Source organism: Miniopterus natalensis, chromosome 9 (genome assembly GCF_054644295.1).
Source record: "Miniopterus natalensis isolate mMinNat1 chromosome 9, mMinNat1.hap1, whole genome shotgun sequence".
NCBI lineage: Eukaryota > Metazoa > Chordata > Mammalia > Chiroptera > Miniopteridae > Miniopterus > Miniopterus natalensis.
In genome coordinates, this window is record NC_142089.1 from 70,441,074 (window position 1) to 70,467,020 (window position 25,947).

A 25,947-nucleotide genomic window follows, 5' to 3' on the forward strand; every position below is an offset into this window, starting at 1 on the left:
AGAGGCTATTTCTCAGAAAACCCATTGCTTTTCTCCACAATTCTATAGGTGAAATTCAAGCTTCCCCACTTCATTTCCACTGATTGGTGTGATTGACACAGTGCCAAGCATTGTGCAGTGAACCTGGTGGCTGGTGACCTAGACTGCCTGCCACAACCACCATGTGGCTGAGATCTCCGATCAAGTCTACACGGACTGTGTCATCAGTCTATACAGACAATCTGCTGTTATATTCTGCTCTGAATGCTCCTGATCAGAACTCTGGTGGCCGTGAAAAATGTACTTTATGTTCTCCTTTAGCATGTGGAGAAGAAATTAAAACAGGCCTGATTTATAAGGGCCAAGAAATAACACAAAAGGTAGCCTCGCTTAAAGGTAGGATCCAAAACAAAATATTCTAATCAGAGTTTTCATGTTAGCACCATAAAATAGTTTAACTCCCAAAAGGATGCTTTAGAGCATGTTTTTGTTGTTGTTTTTTAAATATATCTTTTTATTGATTTCAGAGAAAGGAAGAGAGAAAGAGAGAGAGAGATAGAAACATCAATGATGAGAGAGTCATTGATCAGCAGCCACGACCCCCACTGGGGATCGAGCCCACAACCCAGGCATGTGCCCTGACCGGGAATCGAACCACAATTTCCTGGATCCTAGGTCGATGCTCAACTGCTGAGCCAGGCCAGCCGGGCTAGAGCATGTTTTAATTTAAGTTCTGGCCCCTGAAAGTTTTTCTTAGTTGTGTGGTCAGCAGTAAATGATATGTGACTTAATTAATATTAAGCTTTTCGAACTAGCTGCTAACCAATGGTAAACAAAAGCACTTTGTTCCAATTAAAAAAAGAAACTCTTCATACTGAATTTCTTTCGCATTAACTATATCCAGATACGGTAACAGTCCCCTCCACTTAATTCCGTATTGATCTACTGCTTAACCCCCAATAAAGTGATGTTATAAATTAAAAGAAGAAACTGCCTTCCTTGGATTTTATTAATCACAGGCCTGTCAGGGAAGACAGGCAAAGTCCTTGTTGCTTCTATCTGCAACCACTTAAGTCTCCTTGGAGAGGTTTCTCCAGTGCGTGGCACGGCTCAGCTTGTTGGAACTCTGGAGAACTCTGGAGAGCACAAGTGATAAATAGTTTGGAAATGAAGATCAAAAAGAAAGCATTACGAGCGCTGGGATGTTTAGTCTAGAGAAAAGAAGAGTAAGTGGAGACATACTCTCCCTAACTTTCCCAAACAGGACAAGAACAAGTCTTTCTCACCAAAGAGTAAGGAAGCACATGTGGGGATGGGCAGAAGCAAAGGACTTGACTTTAACGAATGTAATTTCTTTTAGTTTATACACACACACATATATACACACATATATTTGTTCTAGGAAATTATACTGAATAACTTTTTTTTTAAATATTTTTTTTTAAATTGACTTTTAGAGATAAAAGAAGGGAGAGGGAGAGAGAGAGAAACATCAATGTGAGAGCAAAGCACAGGCTGCCTCCTGCACGCCCCCTACTGGAAATCGAGCCAGCAACCTGGGCATGTGCCCCGACAGGGAATCGAACCAGCAACCTTTCTGTGCACGGGACGTCACTCAGCCAACTAAGCCACACCAGCCAGGGCTGCCCTAGAAGAATTTCAGAATGCTATTGTATAGGTCAATCTGGAGATTAAGAATGTAACAGCACCCTTCAAGGGGGGTGACACATTCATGTTTCTCATATAACACAGAGTCAGGAATGCTTTCCATTGATAGTTGAAATAATAATAGTGTTTACTTCCAACAGGCAGTTAACATTCATTGCACATCGACCAAATGCCTATCAGTGTTGGGCACTGAAGATTTCATGACAGCTAACAGCTACGGTGCTTGTCACATAGGCTCTGCTCCAAGTGCTTTACACACAGGAATTATTTAATCCTCACAACAGCCACACGGAGTAGGTGCTATTCTTTTTCTATTTTTGCAAATGACAAAATGGAGGTGAAAAAATAATTATTTGCCCAAAGTCATACCTTGAGCTTATAAATAAAGGAGTTAGGATTTGAACCTGTATCCATAGGATCCTCTTTCTCAAACACCAACGCGAGTCTAGACATACATAAGATTTATTGGGAGAAACACCTATGAAGGTTAAAGGGGAAGAGCAGGAAGGCTGGGCAGGGAGAGGTTTCTGACCAAGGTGCAGGTGTGATACCTGTGAAAGGAGAGAAGGAAGGGGAGGCGGGGGAGGAAGAGCTCAGACTGTGCAGATCTGAGAAAGTCCTGGCCACGCTCCATCACTGGGAGTCCCGGGTGGCAGTTGGAAGAGCCCTTCGTCACCCATGAAGAGCCAGTGCTAGTACCTGCATGTTGCTCGGTCATTGATCAGGAGTCTAAGAGAACTGTGGTCTCCCACAAATGATAAGGGGGACCCACAGCAGCCGTTGGGGGTTGTGCCCCCCACAGTAGACTCTTTTGCAGGGAGATCTGCAGGGTGCACTACAGAGCTCCGGCTGTCTGGCGAGGGTCCCTACTCTAATTCATTGTCCTGTGACCCTCCCGAGCCTCTTTTTGGAGAGAGTGTGTAGTGAAAGATGGAACCCTGTAGCAATGAAAGGCTGGAGGAGGAAAAGGGGGCGTTTTGTTACGGATCTCTGGGGGCTCCATTCACATGGAGCACAGTGTGAGCAGTGCCCCTGTCTTGCTCAAGGTAATGACTCCGGTAGGAAAGAGCTGGACAGTGATCTTCCAACCCACACATACCTGTAAGTTTTGCTCTGGGACAGACACCTTCATCCCGTAAAATCTCATAAAACTTTTTAGCAGATATTTGAACATTTCTTTAACACTTACTAAATACAAGGCACTGTGTTAAGTGCAAGGGGACATACTAAGATCTGAAAGCCTTGACCGTTTCCATGCTGTGGTTGACCCAATAGGGAAGATGTCGTTAATATAAGTAACCATACACATATGAGGACACGTAAAAAGTGCCAGGCGAGGCCTGGGTATAATGCTGCGGAAGTTTAGGGAGAAGAGAGATGACTTCCTGTTGGAAAGCCTGGGGAGGATTTCATGAAGGAAAAGCCATGGTGCTGGCTCCTCAAAGGCAAACGCGGTGGCTGGGAGGACCATAATAGTCACCCCAATGGGAGGGAGCAACAAACGCCCCCCTCAGAAGCGGGAAGCCAAACATTCAATGACAATATCAGGATTCTCTAAGATATAAAAAATATCTAAAGTTCAGACCCCAGGGAGCAAGAAATAAATCAATCTTTTTTCTTAAAATAAGGAACAAAGAGATTTACTTTCTGTGTTAGTTTTCTAGGGTGGATGTAATGAAGTACACAAACTAGGTAGTTTAAAACAGAAATTTATTCCACAGTTCTGGAGGCTGGCAGTCCCAGATAAAGGTGTCAGCAGGGCCGTGCTTCCCCCAAAGCCTCTAGGGGAGAATCCTTCATTGCCTCTTCTAGCTTCTCTTAGTCCCGGGGGTCCCTCAGCTTGTAGATACATCACTTCCATCTCTGTCCCCATCTTCACGTGACATTCCCCAGGTGTCCCTGGCTGTGTTCCTTCTGCATCTCATGTCTTTTTAAAGGCACATGCCCAGGTTGTGGGTTCGATCCCTAGTCGGGAGCATGCAGGAGGCAGCTGATCAATGAACTCTCTCATCATTGATGTTTCTCTCTTTCTCTCTCTCTCTCTCCCTTCCTCTCTCTGAAATCAATAAAGATATACTAAAAAAAAAAAAAAAAAAAAAAAGAGAGAGAGCTGCTGCAAATAATAAGTAGAGAAAAAGAAACCGAAGCCGTGCTTCATATGAAAGTCTTCTTCCTCCCTGCTCTATGATTTTAGGAATTATAGAAAACAAATCGTAGCCCTTTTGTTCAGATTTAATATGTTTATTGCAGAAGTCAAGAGACTTGTCTTCGAATGCGTGTCCATCCCGAGTGTTCCCTAGGGTTATAGCGCTGCTCTCCCTCGGGTAGGTCATCACCTCTCCCATTTTCACGTGGGTAGAATGATGAACTCTCAAACAAACTCTCCTTCGGCCCCACAATCCCCTTCCAGCTGCTGCATTATTTCTCTTCCCCTTTTTCTAGCAAAGTTCTCAAGAGTCATTATGGCCTCCGTATTGACTTCCTCACCCCCTAGTACTCTTTCTTTCTTTTCTTTTTTTTTTTTAAATATATCTTTATTGATTTTAGAGAGAGGAAAGGACAGGGAGAGAGAGAGATAGAAACATCAATGATGAGAGAGTCATTGATCGAGCCCGCAACCCGGGCATGTGCCCAGACCCGGAATCGAACCCCGATCGCCTGGATCTTAGGTCGACGCTCAACCACTGAGCCACACTGGCTGGGCCTCTTGTTTTTTTTCTAGAGAGAGAGTGGAAGGGAGGGAGGCAGAGAGAGAGAAACATTGATATGAGAGAGACACATCGATTGATTGCCCTCCCGCAAGCTCCCAGACTGGGGCCTGGGATCGAACATGCAACCCTTTGGTATGAGGGTCGACACTCCAGCTACTGAGCCGCACCAGCCAGGGCACAAAGTGCTCTTCTTATTCAGCCTCTCGGCTTCTTTTGACACAGCTGACCACTTCCTGTATTGGAGCCTCCCACTTCTCTTAGTCTCTATTTACCTGGCTTTCCTTCATACCTCTCTGGCAGTTCTTGATGTTTTCTCTGATGGATTCTCCTCTTCACCTTGACCTCTCATATGTTGGAGGATCCCCAAAGCATAGTTCTGGGCTCTCTTCTCTATCTGTGTTGTCTCGCTAAGCTAATAATCTTACCCTAAGGCTTGAGATGTCCTTCATGTGCCATGCCTCCGGATTCTTTGTCCATTCCCGACCTTTCTCCTAACTCCAAATCTGGAAAGCCAACTTTTTCATGGTCTCCATTTGGCTCTCAATAGGTATCTCAAGTATAAAGTTAGTTTTCTTCTACACTCCACCCCATTCCTCCCCCCGTTCTCCTAATCTTAGATAATGGTATCACTACCCACCTAGGAGCTCAAGGAGTAATTTCCCTTTTCTAACCCACCTGTGAGTCTGGTGGCTCTATCATCAAAATATACCTCAAACCCCTCTACCTCACACTATCCTTTCTGCTACCATGCTAACCTAAACTGCCACCATCACTTACTTGGATGACTGCAATTGCCTTAGGTCAGCTTCCTGCCTCCACTTCCCCTACAATCCATCCCCACACAGCAATCAGAGAGGTATTTTAAAAATATAAATCATATCTGCCCCACCAGTGTGGCTCGGGGGTTGAGCATCGGCCTAGGATCCAGGAGATGGAGGTTCGATTCCCAGTCAGGGCACATGCCCGGGTTGCGGGCTCCATCCCCAGTCGGGGGCGTGCAGGAGGCAGCCGATCATTGACGCTCACTGATGTTTCTCTCTCCCTCTCTTCCTCTCTCTGAAATCAATAAAAATATATTTTAAAAATATATAAATCATATCATGTTATTTCCATGCTTAAAACTATCCAGACATTTCCTTTCCAAAAGCACCTAGAATAAAATGCACCTCCCCCCCCCCCCCCCCCCCAATTTACAAGACTTCCACTGACTTGGCCCCTACATAATTACTTGTCACCTTGTACCATTTTCTCCCTCATTTCCTCTATGCCAGTCATTTTGGTTGTCTTTGTGCTCCTCCAGTGTGCCTCGATGCTTTCCCCCTCAGGGTCCTGGTATATGCTTTCCCTTTATTTCCCTTTGCAGAGCTGATTTCTTCATATTTGTCAGGTCTTAATTTATACGTTATTGTTAGCCCCACGGATCAAACTTCCCTGATGACTCAGTTCAAAGGCAGTCCTCCCTCTCTCATCAGCACCCAGTTCATTCCCATTAAAGCCCTTACTGCAGGTTGTAATTACGGGCTGGCTTGTTTTCTCGTTTGTTGTCTTTCGTTGCCCACAAGTATGTGAGCTCCATAAGGGTAGGGACTTTCTCTGTCTCATTGTAGCTGCATCACTGGTGTCTAGAAAGATGCCCATGCACAACAGATGTTCAGTACGTATACATGGAATGAATGAATCTGTTTTTAGATTATTCAAGCTGTTTATTTTCCCTTGATTACCTGCCAGTCTACTCCTTGGTAAAATATTAGAATAAGGAACATGTTTCCTTTTGTGTTCAAAGAGAATATGGAACTTTAACTAGACTAGAAGGCGATCCTAGCTTTTAAGTCTTCGCTTTTAAGCAGTCTATCCATTAATGATGGCAAATAATCAAAGATAAGTTATGAGAACATTCAGACTTACACTGGCAAAATGTAATCTCTATTTTCTGTCCCTTTTGTGAATTTTATTTTATCTGAATTGGGAATGTGGCCATAGCTATGGGAGCTGTTGCTTGTATGTGGACTTTTCAATTACTGAATTTTAGAAATGCTACAAGATTAACATTTTTGTTTATTTCAAATACATTGGTCCCAAGACTATGTGATGCTAACTCTTAATATCCTCAAGAGTCACAAAATGAAGTTGCTGATGTGGAATTTATTACAACAATACCTCAGGATATAAAATTATGTCTATAAAACACTCATGTAATACTATGAGCTCATAATATAAATGGAGAGCAAACCATCTGTGTTTTGGACACATTATATCATTAAAATTTTTGTTTATAAATCTAAAGTTAAAAACAAAACAAAGTTGCAACTAACAGGTGTGTTGCTTCAAACACAAAACTCAGCAATCCAGAGGCCTGACTTGAGGAAATGCCTGCAGAAACTGAAGGTCAAGTTAAGATATCACATTGAATACTCCAGAAAATAGAAAGGAAGTAACTCTAAAACATATTAGAAAAATAAAGATGCAACTTTGCTGATCAAGATGAAAGATTCTATGTGAAATACTTTTTATCTGAAGAAAAGGAAGGAAGACGGAAGGGTAAGAGAAAGGAAGACGGTGTTGAATAGGTGCCCAGCCTGAGGTGATTTAGAGCTTGAACTCAGGCTCTTGGGCTGTGCAATCAAGAAAACCACTGTCGATGTCTGTATTCCATTTACGCAGGGTTTACATACTCTGCAGCGTGTTTCAGCCATGAAAAGTGTGAAACCAGGATGGGGATTACTAGGGCAACCAGAGCTCAGAGGGAGGACATGGGTCAGCGTGGACTCGAGAAGTTGAGAATCACTCTATGGAAGGGGTTGGACTTCAGCTAAATCTTGGATGCATAGGATTTTGATGGAGAAAGATGTGAACACCGAGGAAAGACTATGAAGGACGCATGTACAAAAACAAAAACAAAGTTAGAGAAGTTCAGTTAGACTTTTCCATCCCTAGGAGAAAGTTTAAAAGAATGCTCTGATTGCAACAAAGGAGCATTTTGCACAGTCATGGGGAATGAAGGAAACAGAGCTGCAGTGTGAACAGGCAGGAAGGAGGTTTGGGAAACTTTGAGGGAAGGTGACACAAAAGAGGTGATGTTTTAGAGAAATTCTTGAGGGCACCAGGCAAGGTGGGCTGCAAAAAAGTAAGCTTGGAGTCCTACCCTGATGCCATTTCTACAATAAGGGATAAAATGTACTAAATTAATGATCTGTACTATGATGGTGGTAATGTTTTTTTCTTTAACTCAAGTTATTTATTTCTTACTTTTTAATGTGGTAAAAACACATAAAATAAAATTCGCCACCTTAACTGTTTCAAGTGTACAGTTCAATTATGGTAAGTACATTCACATTATTGGGCCACAGATGCCTAGAACTTTTTCAGTTTCTTGCAAAACTGAAGCTCTACACCCACTGAACGACAACTCCTCATGTCCTCCACCATTGGCCCCTGGCAGCCTTCCTCTTGCTTTCTGTTTCTATGAATTTGACTACTTAAAATACCTCACATCCGTCGGATCATAGAATATTTGTCTTTTTTTGGACTGGCATATTTCTCTTAGCGTAATGTCCTCAAGTTTCATCCGCATTGTAGCATGTGACAGGATTTCCTTCTTTTTAAAGGCTGAGTAATATTCCACTGTATGTGTAGACCACATTTTACTTCCCCATGCATCTGTCAGTGGGCATCTGGTTGCTGCCACCTCTAGCAATGAATATGAGTGTGTGACAGATCAGGTAATTAATTCATAGCTATCCTTGCCTGTAGGGCCAGTGTCCAGAGATTTGTTTTGGTTTGCTTGGGCAACAGTCTTCCTGTTTCTCTGTTGCCTTGCAAACTTTTGTTAAGATTTGGGCACTTGGAAACAAGGCACCTGCTGCAGTGTGTATGGACTGGATCACGAAGGGGAAGACTGCCCCAGTCAGCAGGGCGGGAGATGCTGGGGGCCTCTCACCCTTTCCGAAGATGGGCCTTCTCTGGGCTCAGGCATGTCAAGCTCCCGGTTAAAGAGGCTGCCTGCTTCCCTGAGGCCCTACTCTCTTTCTTCCCCTGGTGACCATGGTAAAAAATTCATTCCAAGAAACAATTTGAAGAAAATGGAAGCAGATATTTATTAAGTGTGGTGTGCTCTATACCTCACACACAATAGTTTAATTAATTCTTATCACAGCCCTTCCCAATGAGTGTCATTGCAATTTACAGATCATGGAGTCTCAGTGAGTAATTAACTTATTCAAAGTCAGACTGTGGAGCCAGGGTAAAGAACCAGCAGGTTGGATGGCCAGTGGATTAAGATGAATCGAAGTGTTTTTATTTGTTTTATAAAGCTGTATTTCTATTTTTATTTTTGTTCTCTCCTAAGTCTGAGAGCCTTACCCTGGTTTGTATGTTTGCATATCAAAGACAACTGCTGAGTAGAGGGCGCTCAAAGCAGTTTTTAGTATTGTTTTCTTTTATCCTTAAAACTAAGCATTTGCTTCTAGATAAACGAAAGATGAGTTTCTGACGATAAACCGCAGTCTAATAGAGACTAACAATGAACGATTCCCTGCTGGCTAAGGCCAGCATTCCTTACTAAGTTTGCTCTCAGTGAGTTCTTTGGTGGCTGTGAGCTCCAGTTTGACAGGAGCCTCAAACTCGAGCTCTCAGAGCCAAGGGCGGCCGGCAGGTGCGTGTTCCAGGCAATATCCCAGGGCTGAGTGGAACCAGCACAGCACACGTGGGCAATTTAGAAGGCACATAAAATAAACGTGCACCAGCAGGGCTAGAGAATAAGACAGTTCTGAGGGTTGGGGATACAGCTCGAGTTTTAGATTCAGGTTGTAAAACCTAAAAACTCTCTTTATAAAGAAAAACAGAAGCTTGCAGTATTGTTTCATTACCCACCGGCGCTTTTGAGCCGTGAACTTTCCCCCACTTCGGAAACTTCTCTGGAAAATTCATTTCATGCTTGTCTACTCCAGTAAAAGCCGTGACTGAACTGTTACAAAACAAGAGACTTGGCCGAGGGGATGTGAGAAATCAACCCGATCACACAAGCCAGCTGGCATCCTTGACAGCCCTAGGCCTCTGACCTTTCGTTTACCTGTCATCTTGGACCGCGGCCTTCTCCCAGCAGGCAGGCGGGCACCCTGCGGCTCCTGTGCCAGGTGAGTGGGAGGTGGTCACAGCCCATGTATTGCATCTTTGACACACTGAGGGAGGGCTGAAGCTTGCGGGACGTCAGGGTTCTGCATTCATCAGTGCCTGAGGCGTAGTCTCGGGACCTACTTGGTAACTGTCCAAGCTCTTTGAAAGCCTCAACTTGGATTTTTTTCTCTTATAAGGGTGTTCCTGCATCAATTACCTTATTGCTGCTAATGTGGCTCTTAAACTAATGTGATGAAACATCCCTGTCTCCTGTACCAAAGGTTTTTACCACCAATCCATATATGGATCCTTAGCCAGCCACCTTCTGTTCTCTGCCACTTCTGCACTCACCCTCTCCTCTTAGGAAGTAATCTGCTTTCTTTCCCCAAGGAAAGGCCAGATTTCCAACATGAATTCAGTGAGCACCTGCTGTGAAACAGGAACTGTGCTAAGTTTTGGAAAATAAAGGCCAATGAGGTATGACGTCTGCCCAGGATGTACTTTAGCTGGAAAGAGGGAGATAGACATGAGGACAAATAAGGACAACCAGACCATGGAGGTGAATTAATAGATAAATGTATAGGACAAAGGGAGGGTAGGAGAGGAGTCATTGATTCCACTTAGGAAGGCAGGAAACGCTCCATAAAGACCATTTGGAATGAGCTACCCAAATTTCCTTCCCTCTGCTTCTGAAACAGTCAGTAGCTGTAGATATTCTTACCATCTTTCTTACTGCTTTAGAACAGGGGTATACTCCTTTCTAAGTCTAATCCTTAAAAGTAAACTTCATCTTCCAATAAAAAGTGAGATAGAAGAACTACAAAAATAGTCCTGGCTGGGGTGGCTCAGTTGGTTGGAGTGTCATCCCATGCACTGAAGGGCCATCGGTTTGATTCCCTATCCCGGCACATACCCAGGTTTCAGGTTCGGTTCCCAGTTGGGGTGCATACAGTAGGCAACTGATAGATGTCACATTGATGTTTCTCTCTCTCTCTCTCTCCCCCTTCCTTTCTCTCTAAAATCAATGAAAACATATCCTCAGATGAGAATTAAAAAGAAAAGTACCACAAAAATATTGTAAAACAGCAACATAGAAAAATTAAGAAAAGAAACATCTCCCATAACTCAGCCAATTTTTTAACATGGCGACCGAATCACATTTGTGTATTTAATCTCCTTTCCCTATGCACATTTAGATAGTTAGAGGCATAGCCCCTTTTGGTCATGTTTATCCTGTGCCCCCTCCTCGGGGACCTGATTCCTTCCAGCTCCACATCTGGACTGTCTTTCCCAGTGGAAAGCCCCGTTCACCTCCCTGCTCTCTCAAGTCCCAGGCGTTCTGTAGCACAGGACTCCAAATCCTTTCCTTAGCCTTGCTAGACTCTTATCAGTTCTTCAGTGACCTACCTATGGGCCAAGGCACTTTTCTTGTTGATCTTTTACTTCTTTCTGCAGCTTTTCTCCCTTGACTCCCTTGGTTGTCTGTTCTTGAAGTTGCTTTGTTTGTTTTTTCCTACTTCTCTTGTAACTCTTTCCAGCTCCATCTCTTTCTTATATTAGTTCCTCTCCCTCTGCCCACCCTTTAAAGACTGGTGGTTCCCAGAGTCTCACCCACAGCCAACGTCTCTTCACTTATTCAGAACTCTCTTTGGGCCCTCTCTATGGCTCTACCCTTTCCCTGACACTTCTAGATCTGTATCTCCAGCCTGGACTTCTTGCCTGAATTTCAGCTCCAACTGCACCTTACTACTGAATATCTCTACCCCTGACACCTCCAGCTCAACACGTGTACACTGGATTCTTGTTTTCATTCCTTAGCTTGGTTAAAAGCATTACCACCCAGTTAGTCCACCGTGCTGGAAGAATGAACTCCATCCTTTCTCCCTGTCGTGTAAATGCTTCCTGCAAAATGTGTCTCAAATCCACCCTCATTCTCGCTGCCCCTTTTAAATCCGACCCTATTTCTCATCTGGCCTACTGGACAGCTTAGTAATGAAGGCACTGCCCTCCATTTCTCTTGACAATGCTCTTTCTTCTGTACTTTTTCACAAATTATATTCCTAGTATATGAGTCATTTAAAAAGGTTGTTTCCCTAATTAAGAGCTGTTGATGATTTTCCACTGTCTGCAACAAAATTTCTAATTTCTTACGCAGCACTCAATGCAGCGTGTGGTTTCCCGCCCCGCTCACCCGTTTACTCGCTACCCACTCACCCTCTGATGCAGCCTCATGCAATTATTGACGCTGCCCTGCAGCTCTGAGCAGCCACGACTTCTTACACCTCCCAGGTCCTCCTGCGGTTCTCCCTCCACCTAGAAATGCCTTGTGCATTTGTCAAAGTCATATTCATGCTCCTAAGCCCAGCTTAAATGCAGCCTTCTGTGAAGTCTTCCCAGACCTGGCTTTCTCCTGCTCGGAGCAGTAGCCACTCTCTCCTCTGTTCTCATACCAGAGTGGCTCCCAGTCCCGGCTGTGCCCGAGAACCAACTGGGAAGCTATTAAAAGACACTGACGCCTGGGCTGTACCCTGCACCACTTATACCAGAATATTTGTTGGTAATCTCTGTGTATTAGCAATTTTTTAAATCAGACCTCAGGTGCTCAGAATTTAAGTTCACATCTTGATACGTGATTCACGGCAGACTCTCACCACTGACCGTGCTTGCCCATTTTAACTAGATTTTAATAATGTAACAAATACAGGTGAACCTGCCACCTGATCTAAGAACCAGAGCATTACAAGTAGCTTATTAACTCTGTGCTCCTCACATAGTCCCCCATTTGCTTGCCCCAGAGGTAACTACTACCCTGCAGTTTTTATGCCTTTGTTTTAAAAATGTTATTAAATATATATAACAGTACATACATTATTCAGTTTTGCTTGGTTTTGAACTTTATAAAAGACATACAGCTCCCCAGGCCTTGGCATTTTCCCTCTCACGCACAGCCAGGGGGAGCCACTGTCCATGCGCGTTTCACAGCCTGTCCAGGGGCCTCTGCGATGAGCCGTCTGACGGGTCTTCCTTCGGCTCTGGCTTTGGGAACCCTGCCTCATGCTGGCCTTTCCGAAGTCAGTTCCTCAGGCCTTGGCCTCTAATACATTCACTTAGGGGATTCTGTTCTCATCTCAGCACTTTGCCTGGCTCTGAGCTTTGGGTCTGTCACCCTCTACCCTGTCCCTGCCCCCCTTTCGTTTGTTCTTTTGTTTCAGCTCCACCCCATATCATTTATCCTTAGTAATAGCCAAGGAGAGCTAGTGAAGCTGCAAAGACTGGTGTATAAAAAACATATAGAAAGGAAACAAAAAGTGTTGCCTGCATCTTTAGCCTGCAGTGACTGGGTGGGCAGAGGAGGGCTTAGTGAAACCACAACCATACAGAAATGGGGTCTCGGGGTCTCTAACGTGTGGTCCAGAGGGATGGCTCAGGCGGGGAAGGAACCAGCTCCATCTCTGAGCGCACATTCTTAGCCCCCCTTAGCACTTCCCTAATGATCACAAATAAACTGTGTGCTGCGGTGTCGTACATGCCGGTTACTGAGCCAGGCCACAGGGAGTCGGCAGGGAGAAGGGAGCTCGCTTTATTCGGGGTCGGCCTGATTCTGGACAAGGAATCGCCTGCTTGATTAGTTCAATTCTGGGGTCTCTGCCCATGTCCGGAAGAGCTGAGGTTCTGTGAAAGACCAAAGGAGGCAGATGGACGGTGATCTGCTGTATCTGCCTCTTGGGAAAAACACTCAGGTGATTTTGGAACAGAGCTGGGACACGTCTTCCTGCTGTTTGTTAGCTGTAACATTGAATCTCCTCTCTCTCAGGCACACGTATGTGCCAGGATTTTTCCAGCTCTGTCAGACCCAAGTACCCACTACGCACAGACAAGATTAAATAAATTGAAATGAAGTGTTCGTTGCACCACTACTTGGGGCCTGAAGGTGAGTCTGCTAAACAAATAAAAAAGATAGTATAATATTTGTAAGTGAACTATTCCCAGGACTAACACGATTTATTATGGTTGCTTGTTTTTTTTTATGGTTCAAATGGGAAGGATTCTAACAGCTTAGTTTGTTTCAGAAAACCAAACAGGTTCTCATTTGAGAACTACTGCAATAAATTTGCTATTACTGGGGTGGACTGTAAATCATCAGGTTAATAAAACTATTTTCTTGGAAGTTTAAATTTATTAAATAACATTTAAATATAATATATAAGAATTTTTAGATTCTAAAATTCTTTCCTGTGTCGCTTAACCCATCTATCAACCTGATCCTCAGAGATCTCAGACAATGAAATATTGTGGGTTTCATGAGTTCAGTAGCTCCCAAGCTCTCTACTGCTCCCTCGAACATGCGTCCTTCTCAGGGATGTGCATACACTACATGTGTGTACAGGGATGCACACCTACAACAGCTGACCTGTTCTCACAGGTCTAAAAGAAACCCTGGCTTCTAAGGTTGCTGTGTTCTTTTTTTCAAAAAGTTATGATATTACTGTTGAATCCAAAGTTCAAACAAACATGATGTCAGGAAAAGGCACAGCAGAGCATTTTGAAGAGATTAGATTTCTTTAAATTACAAACACAGTAAGAGCAGAGGATCTTTAAAATGAACATTTGATAATCAGGGTCATGCTTGTGTTTTTGCTCCTTTGCTTAGAAAAATAATATCGTCAGATATGACAAAACCTGCAGCGCAGTGCATGACACAGTGGGAGAGAAGTGTGCAAACATGAAGTGGCATCGAAGAAAGGGTCCTCCTGCCCTTTGGATCTGCTCTGAGATTGGAAGTTCTGAGACTCGAGAATTATCATTTTTTTCACTGCTAGGAAAACACTGCAATAAGAACAGTGTATTAGATAATATTTTTATTTAAAGGTTTATTTTAGGGTTCACCTTTCTGAACCAAAAAAATAAGTGAGGATTTGTGGGCAGTCCTGCCATCACCGTCTACTGGCAAAACTCTCTCCTGTTTGAAATTCAGTTCAGTTCACTGGTTCTCAAGTGGGCCCAGCAGCATCAGTCTCATTCTGGAACTTCTTAGAAAAGCAAATTCTCAAGTGCCACCCCAAACTTGCTGAATCGGAAACTCTGGGTGTGGACCCAGAAATGGGTGCATTAATCAGCCCTCCAGGGGATTCAGCACAGGTTCAAGTTCGAGGACCACTGGCCACATGCAGCTCAGTCTGTGAAAGACCCACAGGTGTCCGACGATGTCAACCGCAGGGCATCGCCTGCTGACGAGGCAGATAAGCCAGCAGGGGCTCCGGAGCACTCGAGACTGATTCCTGACATCTTTCTCATGCTGAAGGAAAGGGTAATCGGGGATAAAGAAAGGTTTTCTTCAGCCGAGGCCCATTGATGTAAAAGGTCGAAAGTCAATTGAGTAAAGGTAAAAAGGTTAAAAAAAACCACCTCACATAAATTATCATTTTGTTCCTTGCAATAAGAAATATAACATACTCAGCTTGCTTTTTTTTTCCTCTTTCAGTTAATTACGAGGAACATGAGACAAAGCTGGGAAACTACCTCTTTTCTATTATGGTTAATTAAAGGAGAGACACCAGAGCTTTCTTCACAGAGCCTATTTTCATGAAGGGCATGGGCCTTCCTTGCATTTCTGTAAGTGCCTCACCCACTCCTTAGTGTGAAATAGGTGCCTAATAAATATTCATTAAAATTAAGGGAAATAAGGGGAAAGGATATCAAAATAGAGAAACACCCAAGGAGGAATATTTTTCACCACAGACAGAGAAAAATATTTTTTAAAGAAACATGCAGAGAGAAGGAAGACACCCAGCAGAAAATGGAATTAAATGACAGAGGTAAAGCGCAAAGAGATGACTCCCTGAGCAACAAAGAACTAAGCTGACCTATAAATCACAGGAGTAAGGCCCACGAACGTCAGAATCAATGATCTAACTTCTGAAGTTTGCAACATTTAAAAAAATATTATTTCTAAAAATCCTTCCAAAATGCTGGCCCAGTTTCAAGGACCAAGAAATAGACTGTTATTTCCCCCCCCCACAGAAGGGCCACCTTAGGTCGGTCAGGGAGGCGCACTGGCTCTGCGATGAGTTGCTGGAGGGGCAGCGAGCATCCGGTCACAGGGTCCTCAGTCCAGGAGGACCGGTAGCTCTGAGGAAGGTGACAAATTCTGAATCAAAAGAAGAGGGGAAGGGAGAGTGTGGTTCTTTTTTAAACCTTCAACTTTGCTAAGAATATTTCTCAGAGTTTCAATTCACAGCAGCTTTTTCACAGAAGTGTAAGCATGGGAAACATGGCTCAATGGACCAAGGCCTGTGAATTCTCACCTTGAACCAAGCTTCGCCTCACGCTCTTCACCAGTTGCTGCCGAGCTCATGCTTGGTTTCACCCCAGGGCGTGAATATGCTCTAACATCGTGCGGCGCGGTGACCGGATAGTTCAGGACCAGCCGTAAGCAGAGCCGTAAGGGGAAGACACAATCAGGCACGAGTGTTGGCAGGAGGCACCCTACCCTTTGAGCATTCCTAAGGAGGCGTTGCTTGTTCAAGAAAAGGCATCAGAAAGCATAACACACAAAACAGAGCTGGCAGCCATGTGCTAAACATCAGGAGAGTTGATCCAACTCTGGAAAATGGTAGTTTTTGCTGTTAACACTTCCATTCAGCAACGCACCACCGTCCAGGAACATTAACTGGATGCGGGGGCCCCGCTTTGTCATCTCGGGCAATAAACAGAAGAGCAGTGAAGAAAAGCCACCCGCACTCCCATTGCCATTCTGCAGCACACACTCACGCACTCCCATGGACGGTACAACAGCAAAGGCGGGCCCTACTGCCAGCTGCGCCCTCTGGGTGGTGATGTTTCAGTCGAGGTTCAGCAGTCGAGGCAAATGCACTGTGGCGGGGGATGTTGGTAACGAGGGAGGCACTGCAGGGGCAGGATGTATATAGGAAATCTTTGTATCTTTTTCTCAATTTTGTGGTGAGCCTTAAACTACCTTAAAATAATAGTCTTTAAAATATAAAACAAACCCAACACTTCCATTCCTGCTTTTTGAACTCAGTCAGATGTTTTTATCTATCAGTAGGCTGGAACCTCCAATACGTGGGTGATAAGATGCTTAGTTCACAAATGGGAAAATAGAATCGACCTTATGGACAGTCCCAGAGCTTCCTAAGCTTGTTTGAACTTGCCATTCACTTGGTATTTGACTTAATGGCAATCAATCCCTAAATACCATACAGTGAAAACAAATTAGAAGTTAAACTTTTTGCTCCAAGGAAAGAAAAGGAAAGATAAGGAGAGATCACATGAAGCCTATTGTTTCATATACGTGGTAAAGAGGCAAATATATCCATGTAGAGGCATATGCCATCTTTCAGTTTCTAAAGAGGAACTCCTCTGCTGTCGGGAAAGTCTTCCTTTGGAGAAGGCAGACCTGGATTTGTGTGCATCCCTCTTGGGTCCCCTTGGTGCTTTACTATGCATATCTTCAAAGCAAAGAGTATTGGGGCAGTGCAAAGAAACATTTCTTTATGCAACCAGTGAGATTGTTCTTGAATTAACCGAGTTCCAAAGGCTTATTCTTGAATAAGGCTTATTCAAATAAGGGCAAATACTTATCCTTGAATCAACACAGCTAACTGGACAAATACAACTGAGTATAGTTGTATCAGTAAAATAGCAGATTGATGGCATTTTCCATTAATCCTAATGTTTAAAACATTTAGTCAAAGGAAAAAGGCAAGACTTTGATTATGTGGCTGTCAAGACAGGATTATACAATGATGGTTTGGGGTCAAGGCAGGGAGGAGGTGCTTGCTGTGTTGGCATTGAAGGCTGATTTATGACAAGTGCTAAGTCTTGGCATTCTGGAGCAAAGGGAAGGGGGGCCAGGTGTAGACTCTTTTTTAATCTTCATTTATCTGAGGATATGATTATTGATTTTAGAGAGAGGGAGAAAAGGAGAGAGAGAAACAATGATACGAGAGAAAAACATCAATCAGTTGCCTCCTGTACGCACCCAACTGGGGATCGAACTCACAACCGAGGTAGGTACCCTGACCGGGAATCTTACACATCGACGCTCCAACCAAGCCACACAGGCCAGGGCAGGCGTAGACTACTAATGGTGCCCCTGATCCTGGCACTTGGAGCTCCTGATTGTATCAGGATCTCCTATTAGGTTTCCAACATAGCATGTCTCTTGTATTTCTGAATAGACTCTAGTAGAATGCAGAAGAGAAAAGAGGCAATCTAATTTTGAAGTGCCTTTGTACATAGAAAAATAAAGTGGTAATGAATGTGTTCATGCATGTTCACGCATGTCCTTATATAAACAAGTATTTGTTTTTAAGATCACCTTCTTCTCTTGCCTCATAAGAGAGCTAAGAGAACTAACATTTATTGAGTACCTATCATGAGGTGGTGGTTTATGGACATTATTTCCTTAAATGTTCACAACCGAGTCAATAGATATTATTATTATTATCCCCAATTTCAGATGAGGAAACTGAAGCCAAGAGGATAAAGCACTTGCTCAATATTATCAGACAGCTGGTGGGAAAGCTGGGGTTCAGACTAGTTGGTTTCGATTAAAAAACCAGGGTACTTTTCTATTGTGTGTTGTTGCACCACTTTCTAGCAATATCAATTTGGAGTTCTAACGTGTCTCCTCTCATTTCTGGTTGTCAAAAAATAATAATTACATATACTCTCCTCCACATGTGTATCCATAGAAGTACATGTATGTGCATTTATGGGATACAGTGCAGAGTAGTGGTAAAGTACATGAATTCTGGAGTGAAAGTACCTGGGTTCTATTACCAGCCCTGAGGGGCTTAGCCACTCTCTGACCCATTTTTCCATTTGTAAGACAGGTATCCTGATACTGTAATAGCTAAAAATGGTGTCTGGAATTTTTAAGCACTATGCAAGTACAGTTGACCCTTGAACAACACGAGTTTGAACTGCTCAGGTCCACTTCCATGCAGATTTTTTAAATTGACCCACAAAGTTCAATTGACCCACACAGTTCAAACCCATGTTGTCCATGGGTCAACTGTATTAGCCATGACTGTTAATTATATATCAGTAAGGGCAGAACTCTTGAGTAATATTTCTTATTCAGTGTATCTAAGCTGAATCAGTTTGAAAATGGAAATTTAGTGCTAAGAAGGCCAAGATTAAAACAGATAAATTTATAGACCAGTTCCCTTCATTTCAGTTCCTTGCCCATAGATTCCCTAACCCCATGCAGCTATGTCAGTGACTATCATGGATCAAAAGGGCTCCCTGAATTAAAACAATTTTATACTTTCTATAAAACACATGGCTTACTGAGGGCCAGAGAGTAGGTTAGTTATGAAATGGAACATAAGCCTTTACTGTTGTAATTAAAGACACTGATTTCATACACCTATGTTTATAGCAGCATTATTCACAGTTCCCAAAAGGTAGAAGTATTTGAATGTTCATTGACAGGTGAAGGGATAAACGAAATGTGGTATATAATCCATACGATGGAATGTTAGCGTTGAAAGGGAAGGAAAACCTGCCCTGGCCAGTGTTGCTCAGTGGTTGGAGCGTTGGCCCTCACACTGAAAGGTCTTAGGTTTGATTTCTAGTCCAGGGCACATGCCTGGGTTGCAGGTTCTGCAGTTCTGGTTGGTGTGTGGGTGGCAACCAGTTGATGCATCTCTCTCACATCAATGTTCCTTTCTCTCTCTCTCTCTCTCTCTCTCTCTCTCCCCCCTCCCTCTCTCCCCTACTCCCTCCTTCCCTTCCGCTCTCTTTAAAAAAAAAAAAAAAGCAATAGAAAAAATGTCCTCAGGTGAGGATTGAAAAAAAAGTTTAAAAAAAAGAGAAGGAAATCCTGACACATGCTATAGCATGCATCATAATTGAGGACATTATGCTAAGTGAAATAAGCCAGTCACAAGAGAAGGAATACTTTATTATTTCATTTAATGAGGTACCTAGAGTAGTGAAATTGATAGACACAAAGTAGAACGGTGCTTTCCAGGCACTGGGGGGAGAGAGGAAGCGGGGAGTTATTGCTTAATGAGTACAGAGTTTCAGCTTCAAAAGATGAAGAGAGTTCTAGAGGTTGGCTGCATAGTGTATTAGTATATTTAACAGTACTGAACTGTACAGTTAAAAAGGTTACGATTGTTGACAGGTGGTTACTAGACTTATTGTGGTGATCACTTTGTAAGGTGTATAAATGTTGAATAACTCCATTGTATACCTGAAAATAATATAATACTGTATGTCAACTATACTTTAATTTTTTTTTAAATGGTTAAGACTGTAAATTTTATGTCACATGTATTTTATCACAATTCAAAAATATTTTTTAAATACTGATTTCAGTCAAACCAACTGTTGCTTCCACTGGGCCGCCCTTAGGGGGAGAGGTTTGTGCTGTTACCGACCTGGAAGACCCGATGAAACTGCCGGCGCTTTTTCCTGTCGGCAGCCAGCCTCAGTGACGGGCTACAGCTGTTGTCTCTCCCTCCAGCCCAAACAAGAGCCTGGGCCACCCACCCCTGGCTTTTGATTCTTTCGTAAGGGAGCTACAAAGAAGGCTCTCGAATTAATGGTGTCTGTGGGGAAAATGCACGTGTGCACCCCTAGGCGGCCACCCTGTTGAGCCCCTTTGCACGCGAGAATGGACGGCAGCACCGAAAGCGTCCATACAGGCCAGTAGTGTTGGATCACACACAGTTTTCAGACACAACGCTTTTGTTTCTGACGACATCGTTGGAGCTCTAGGCAACATCCCAGGGTCTCTGCATTTGTACCCATGTTTTTGCAAGGCCCATGGATGTCAAGTCCACAGTTTGAAACTCATACAATTCTCCCAAGCGGGGAATGGTTGAGTCCCTTCATTAATTAGGACCTATTTAGATACCTGGGGTCACTGGTTTCAACATGAACCCTTTAGGTTAGACTTGCAGGCCTTTTAAAATGTGTTTGAATTTTACAAGTCTGTGTGTTTTGTACACATTTTATTTGTCCTAGTTGGGAGGAAAGAATGAGAGAGGACAAACATTTAGTGTTTCAGCACAAAGCAGAGCTCCTTTCAAACCCAGCATATTAATAAACTAACAAAGATTCTATTTCATAATAGTATAACTATAGTGTAAGTAGGAACCTATTTGTTTTACTAATACTTATTCCTTTATTCAGATGTCAGCATAAGTTCTTTATGCTTCCCTTTCTGACTACTCCACACTTCCAACGTGTGTGTAAGTGTGTGTGAGATGAAGTGTGTGTGTAGTACATCTATTGTGTGCTATACTGAAATGTAATTGGGAACAATCGCAACTCACGCTACTGAGAGAGCAGAGACTTTGTGTCTGATACCTATGACACCCCCTCCTACAGGCTTTTTTCAAAAAGGCAGCAATCAATTAGCTTGTAATTGCCTTTACAGAAAATAAAATGCAAGTGACAGTTTTTACCCTGAATGTCTCTTGATTCAAACCCTCTTGAAAAGTAGAAGCCATCCTGAAGACAAAGCGGCACCTGTTATAGGGAAGGGGCCACATGACCTCTGACCGGACTTCTGCCTGGGAGGTTTGGCCACACCTGTGATTTCCATCAGCATTCGCCTTCTTTGGCCCATGAAGAGGCCAGGGCAGAACTTGGTTAAGGAGTGGAAGCTGCTTTCAAAAGATTGAGATGAAAGAACCGCTGGAATCAAGCCGCTTAACACGACTGATCTCCCTTTGCACATTCCTAAGAACTGACCTGTCCTTGGCCTTCCGATTTGGTGCTTCCAGAATATCAACCTGTCTGGGCTCTGAAGAGAAGCCACAGCAAACATTGAGACCATTGGGTGTGGTCAGTGAGTCCTGATGGCAGAAACGAAGCCATCCTGCCTCTCTTCCAGCCCCAGGCTCTCCCTACGGTAGGACACGGTCAAGGCTGAGCCTTTGCACTAAGAGAACTTGGGTCGCTGGCTCTCAGGCTACTGAACTTAGGAAACTGAAAGTGGCCATGGCAGGAACTATCAGGGGTAGCAAGCTTTTAAAAGAAGGGGAAGCAAGAGCTTTAAACTAGTTTCCCATTTGTGTTCCACCAAGAACAGGTGTTTGCTTTGTTCACAGCAAGATTTCTCAGGGGTGACTTCAAGCAGAGCTAAGGGCAGAAGTAGGATTTCTCTGCTGTCATTACTGGGATTGACTTACATCATCAGGGCCAAATCACTCCAGTGACTTTCTGTGAATATGGTATTAAATGTGTGTGTGTGTGTGTGTGTGCTTGCGTGTGCATGTGCATGTGTGTGAACACAATGTCCGAATCAAGTAAAACAGCCACCCACCATTTTCCCAGCATTCTTGGAAACATTTGCAATATTAGAGCAGCTCTCTTATTCTCTGGTTATAGTAACACAAGTATTTCATACACTATATCTCATTTAATTTTCTTTTTCTTAATTGTTATTGAGTCTATTGGGGTGACATTGGTTAATAAAATTATGTAGGTTTCAGGGGTACAATTCTATAACACATCATCTGTATGTTGTATTGTGTGTTCACCAGCCCAAGTCAAGTCTCCTTCCATCACCATTTACCCCCCCTTTACCCTCTCCTTCCTCCCTCCACCCGCCTTTCCCTCTTGTAATCACCATACTATTGTCTGTCTGAGACTTGTTTTTTTTTTAGCTTAATCTCTTCACCTTTTCCACCAAACCCCCCAACCCCACTCCCTGTGACAGCTGTCAGTATGTTCTCTATATCTGTCTGTTTCTATTTTTTTGTTAGTTTACTTTGTTCATTGGAGTCTACATATAAGTGAAATCATATGGTGCCCATCTTTCTCTGACTGACATCTTACTTTGCATAATACCCTCCAGGTCCATCCATGCTGTCGCAAAAGGTAAGATTTCCTCCTTTTTTACAGCCAGGTAGTATTTCGTTGTGTGCATGTACCACTGCTTTTTTATCCACTCATCTATTTAATTTCGTCACAACTCTCTGAGATCTGTTTTACTGTCCCCACTCTACAGATTGGAAACTGATGCTTAAAGAAGTTGAACAGCACACTATAGTGGCATAACCAGGAAGGGGGAGGGTTGAGGCTTAAGCTGAGTAAGTTCAGAACCCTGCTCTCAATCGCTCGCCCACAAGTTAAGTAGCACACATTGTATCGGCTGCACAAAGTCAATAAAAAATTCTGGGTGACCATCTGCAAAGCCCATTCACTAGCTTTCCTCTCCTTTATGGAACTGACCCAGAAGCTCAGAAGCGTGGCATTGCCTTCCCCACCATCTCAACTTATGCTGCTTTCAGTCCTTCCAAAAATAACCTTTAACTGACATTCTTTTCTTGACCCCAATGACCAACCCTTCCAACAGCGGGTCTTGAATAATAGAATCAGGTGAAAAGTCCTTGCCCATGTTCCCTAGGAGAACGGCTATCTCTGCGGACTTCTGGAGGGGCACTGTTGATGCAGGCCTAACTAACTGCCCAGTCTCCTCTTCAACCAGCACTCCGCGATATCAAATCTGTTTGATGACTCCATCAGGAAGAAGAAAAGGTCAGTTTAGCTGGTGATCAACTTCCTCTTTCCACCCTTTCCTCGATGCCTTCATCTTTTCTCTCTCACCTCCTCAGTTGCCAGGATTCCTGAAGAGGCTGCACTGTGTTGCTATCTTCAAGACAGATAGATAAGCAGCTGGAATCCAGATAGATCGATCAAGATACAGCTGTGTCTGTGTGCGCTTGTATATTCATGGTCTGCGTCCCCTAAGAAGCAGACCCTGAGAGAAGGAGCCACATGCAAGCAGGAAACCCTAGTGGAGGAATGGAGAGCTGAGAAATAGAAACACAAAGAAAACGAATTAAAGGAGAGAGGTCAAGCAACTTTCCACTGAGGGCAAATGGAGAGAGTTTAATTCCAGTGGGGAATTCTGGGAGACTGTGTAGAACTTGTTACTCAAAGTGGATTATCATCATCATCACCGTTCATTTCAAGTTCCATCCCAAATCCACTGAGTCAGAATGTGAATATTTAGCAAGATTCCCCAAGTGATAAAATTTGTGCAGTACTGGGCAATATATGCCTCAAGCTAAACGGAAGGGCAAGAAAACCGTGAGATTTATCTACCAGCTCCCCATTTGACACTGGTGGTGAGCTATTTCTGAGGGTTTCAAACCTCTGGAATTTCTGGCTTGGCCTTTGTATAAGCAGAATATTAATGCTCCAGTGGCTAGAAAGAAAATGTTCATGCAGAAAACTAAAGGTATTAGCAAGAAGCAGCCATCAGCATGTACAGCTGTTACAACTTCAACTCTCATACAACTAGATATAAATATAATACTAAAGCCGAGGTTGAATTGCAGTAATAACCACCACAACTATAGATAGTACTGATTCAATGCTAAAGGCACATCAAGCAGAATGGAGTAAGCAGATTTCATCTAAGCTTTTATTATAAATAAAGTAGAGATCTGCCTAGTAGAGAAATACCATTATTGCAATGAACCTTAGGAGCATTAAAATAAATATGACATTTTTTACTCAGTAGTTATTTCAGGCTCAAGTAGGCCATGAGTGAGATTAGGAAATAGCATTCCATATTTCATTTCTTTATTATAATTCCTAATATTAACCCTCAGGAGGGGTGGGGGCACATGACTAATGGTCTTCAAACTGCACCACACACATTCTGGAATACATTCAAAAGCTAAAATCATAGTGGGGGAAAAAAGAATTGACTCCTATTATAACATTAAACACTGGTAAAAAGATTTGAATAACATCCAGAAAAATCCATGGCTGCTCCCAGACGCAATAAAGTAACTACATGAGAAAAGCAGTTTCCAGGAAATGTTGGTTTTATTGTCTATCACTTATATTTTAAAGGAATATTAGAGTATTCTATATTATAGAAGGAAAAAATTCAAGATGCAACAAAAGTTTCTAATTCAGCTTAGAAAATAATTAAGCTCTTAGAAACATCAAACTTTAAAAAAATCATAAATAAGATTTTTATGTTTAAATAATTGGGCTATAAAATTTAAATTTAAATCTAAAATTTTTGGACATGAAAGGATATATTAATTATTTCCTCAAAATATAAGTTCAACACTTGAACTTTATTCAATACATTTTAAGATAAAAATAAATTTGCTATGTATTTTTAATACATTTTTGCTCAATACAAAACCAAATGAATTTTTAAATATTTAAAATATTATAAAATTCTTCTTCTTATTCATTTATGAACCAACTATCAAAATGAAAGCTTTTTGTTTAGAAAATGAAAGTTAATGTGTATAGTATATTATTTTTTTTAACTTTATTTATTTATTTTTGTTCAAAATATTACAGATGTCCCCTTTTCTCCCCAATGACCCATTCCTCCCTTCCCCACTGTAGTATATTCTTAGCATACATTAAATAATGAAATCCTACAGGATACACTCTTCTTCTGCCCCCTTTCTCTCTTTCTGTTCTCGCTGTCTCCCTTCTTCCTGCCCCTCAGCTTCCAGCAGCCAAAGCAATGTGATATCTATTAAATAAGTCTATCTTGAGTGCACTGAGCATAGCATTTTCTGTGCACTTCCTCATGCTATGAATTAGCTGCCTTATGTAGAACAAAATCTAGTGAAATCCTTATCTTGCTGGAGTCATCTCTCTCCCCTCCTAAGTAGTTTATTCCTGACCCAGGCACAGAGGAAGACGTGGTATTAAGCCATGTATTTATTTATAGTGTGGTTGACAGCCATGGATATTAGAAAGAAAAGGTATGACAAATTTGACAATTCACTCCTTATTTTATTCTGATTTTGTAGTATCAATTTGGATTGGGAAGACAGATACTTTACTTGAAGAAATAAAATGATTTTTCCTTTCCCCGAAGTGTACATAGAACACAACTGCAGAGAGGTCGAGGCGGGAATGCTGGGGGCAGACTGGGCCCACCAGCACGCAGCTCACATCGGAGACCAGGCTCCAGGAGTGCACAAGGCGAGGGCCTTTGGGATGAGAAGAACTGAGCCAGCACAGGTCCCAAACCAAACGGGTTTGTGTAAGCTCAGTGGTTTCCAGACTAGTGCTGTCTAACAGAGGTGTCAAGTGAGCCACAAACGCAATTCTAAATGTCCTAGTAGCCCCATCAAAAAAGAAACAGATAGCATTCACTTAAATTCTATGTTGTTTAACCCGATGTATACAAAATGCTATCATTAGTAATGTTAGTGTGACATGCAGCACTCTTTTTTTAATACTAAGTCTCCAAGTTCAAGTGTGAGTTTAATACAGCACATTTTAAGTGCCCCTAATCTACCTGCAACCAGTTGCCACCTTGCTGGTCAGCTTGGGTTTAGACAATCTATTAAATGAACCAAATTGCATTTTAAAAAAATAGTTGCAGGATCTTTAACAGCCAGGTCTAAACGCGAGCTGTAAACATAAAGCCAAAACTGCATTTTTATTATAGTAAATTCAGATCTCTTTTATTTAAACTTAGAACTCCAGCTAC

The 25,947-nt window shown here is 42.7% G+C and overlaps 1 long non-coding RNA gene across 1 annotated transcript; it reads left to right on the plus strand.

Annotated features, from left to right (window-relative positions):
• The first annotated feature begins 9,198 nt into the window (after positions 1-9,198).
• Positions 9,199-13,401, plus strand: LOC107530405 (uncharacterized). Its single transcript, XR_001602522.2, has 2 exons — positions 9,199-9,490; positions 13,285-13,401. It is a non-coding gene; the product is annotated as an uncharacterized LOC107530405 (long non-coding RNA).
• The last annotated feature ends 12,546 nt before the right edge of the window (positions 13,402-25,947 follow it).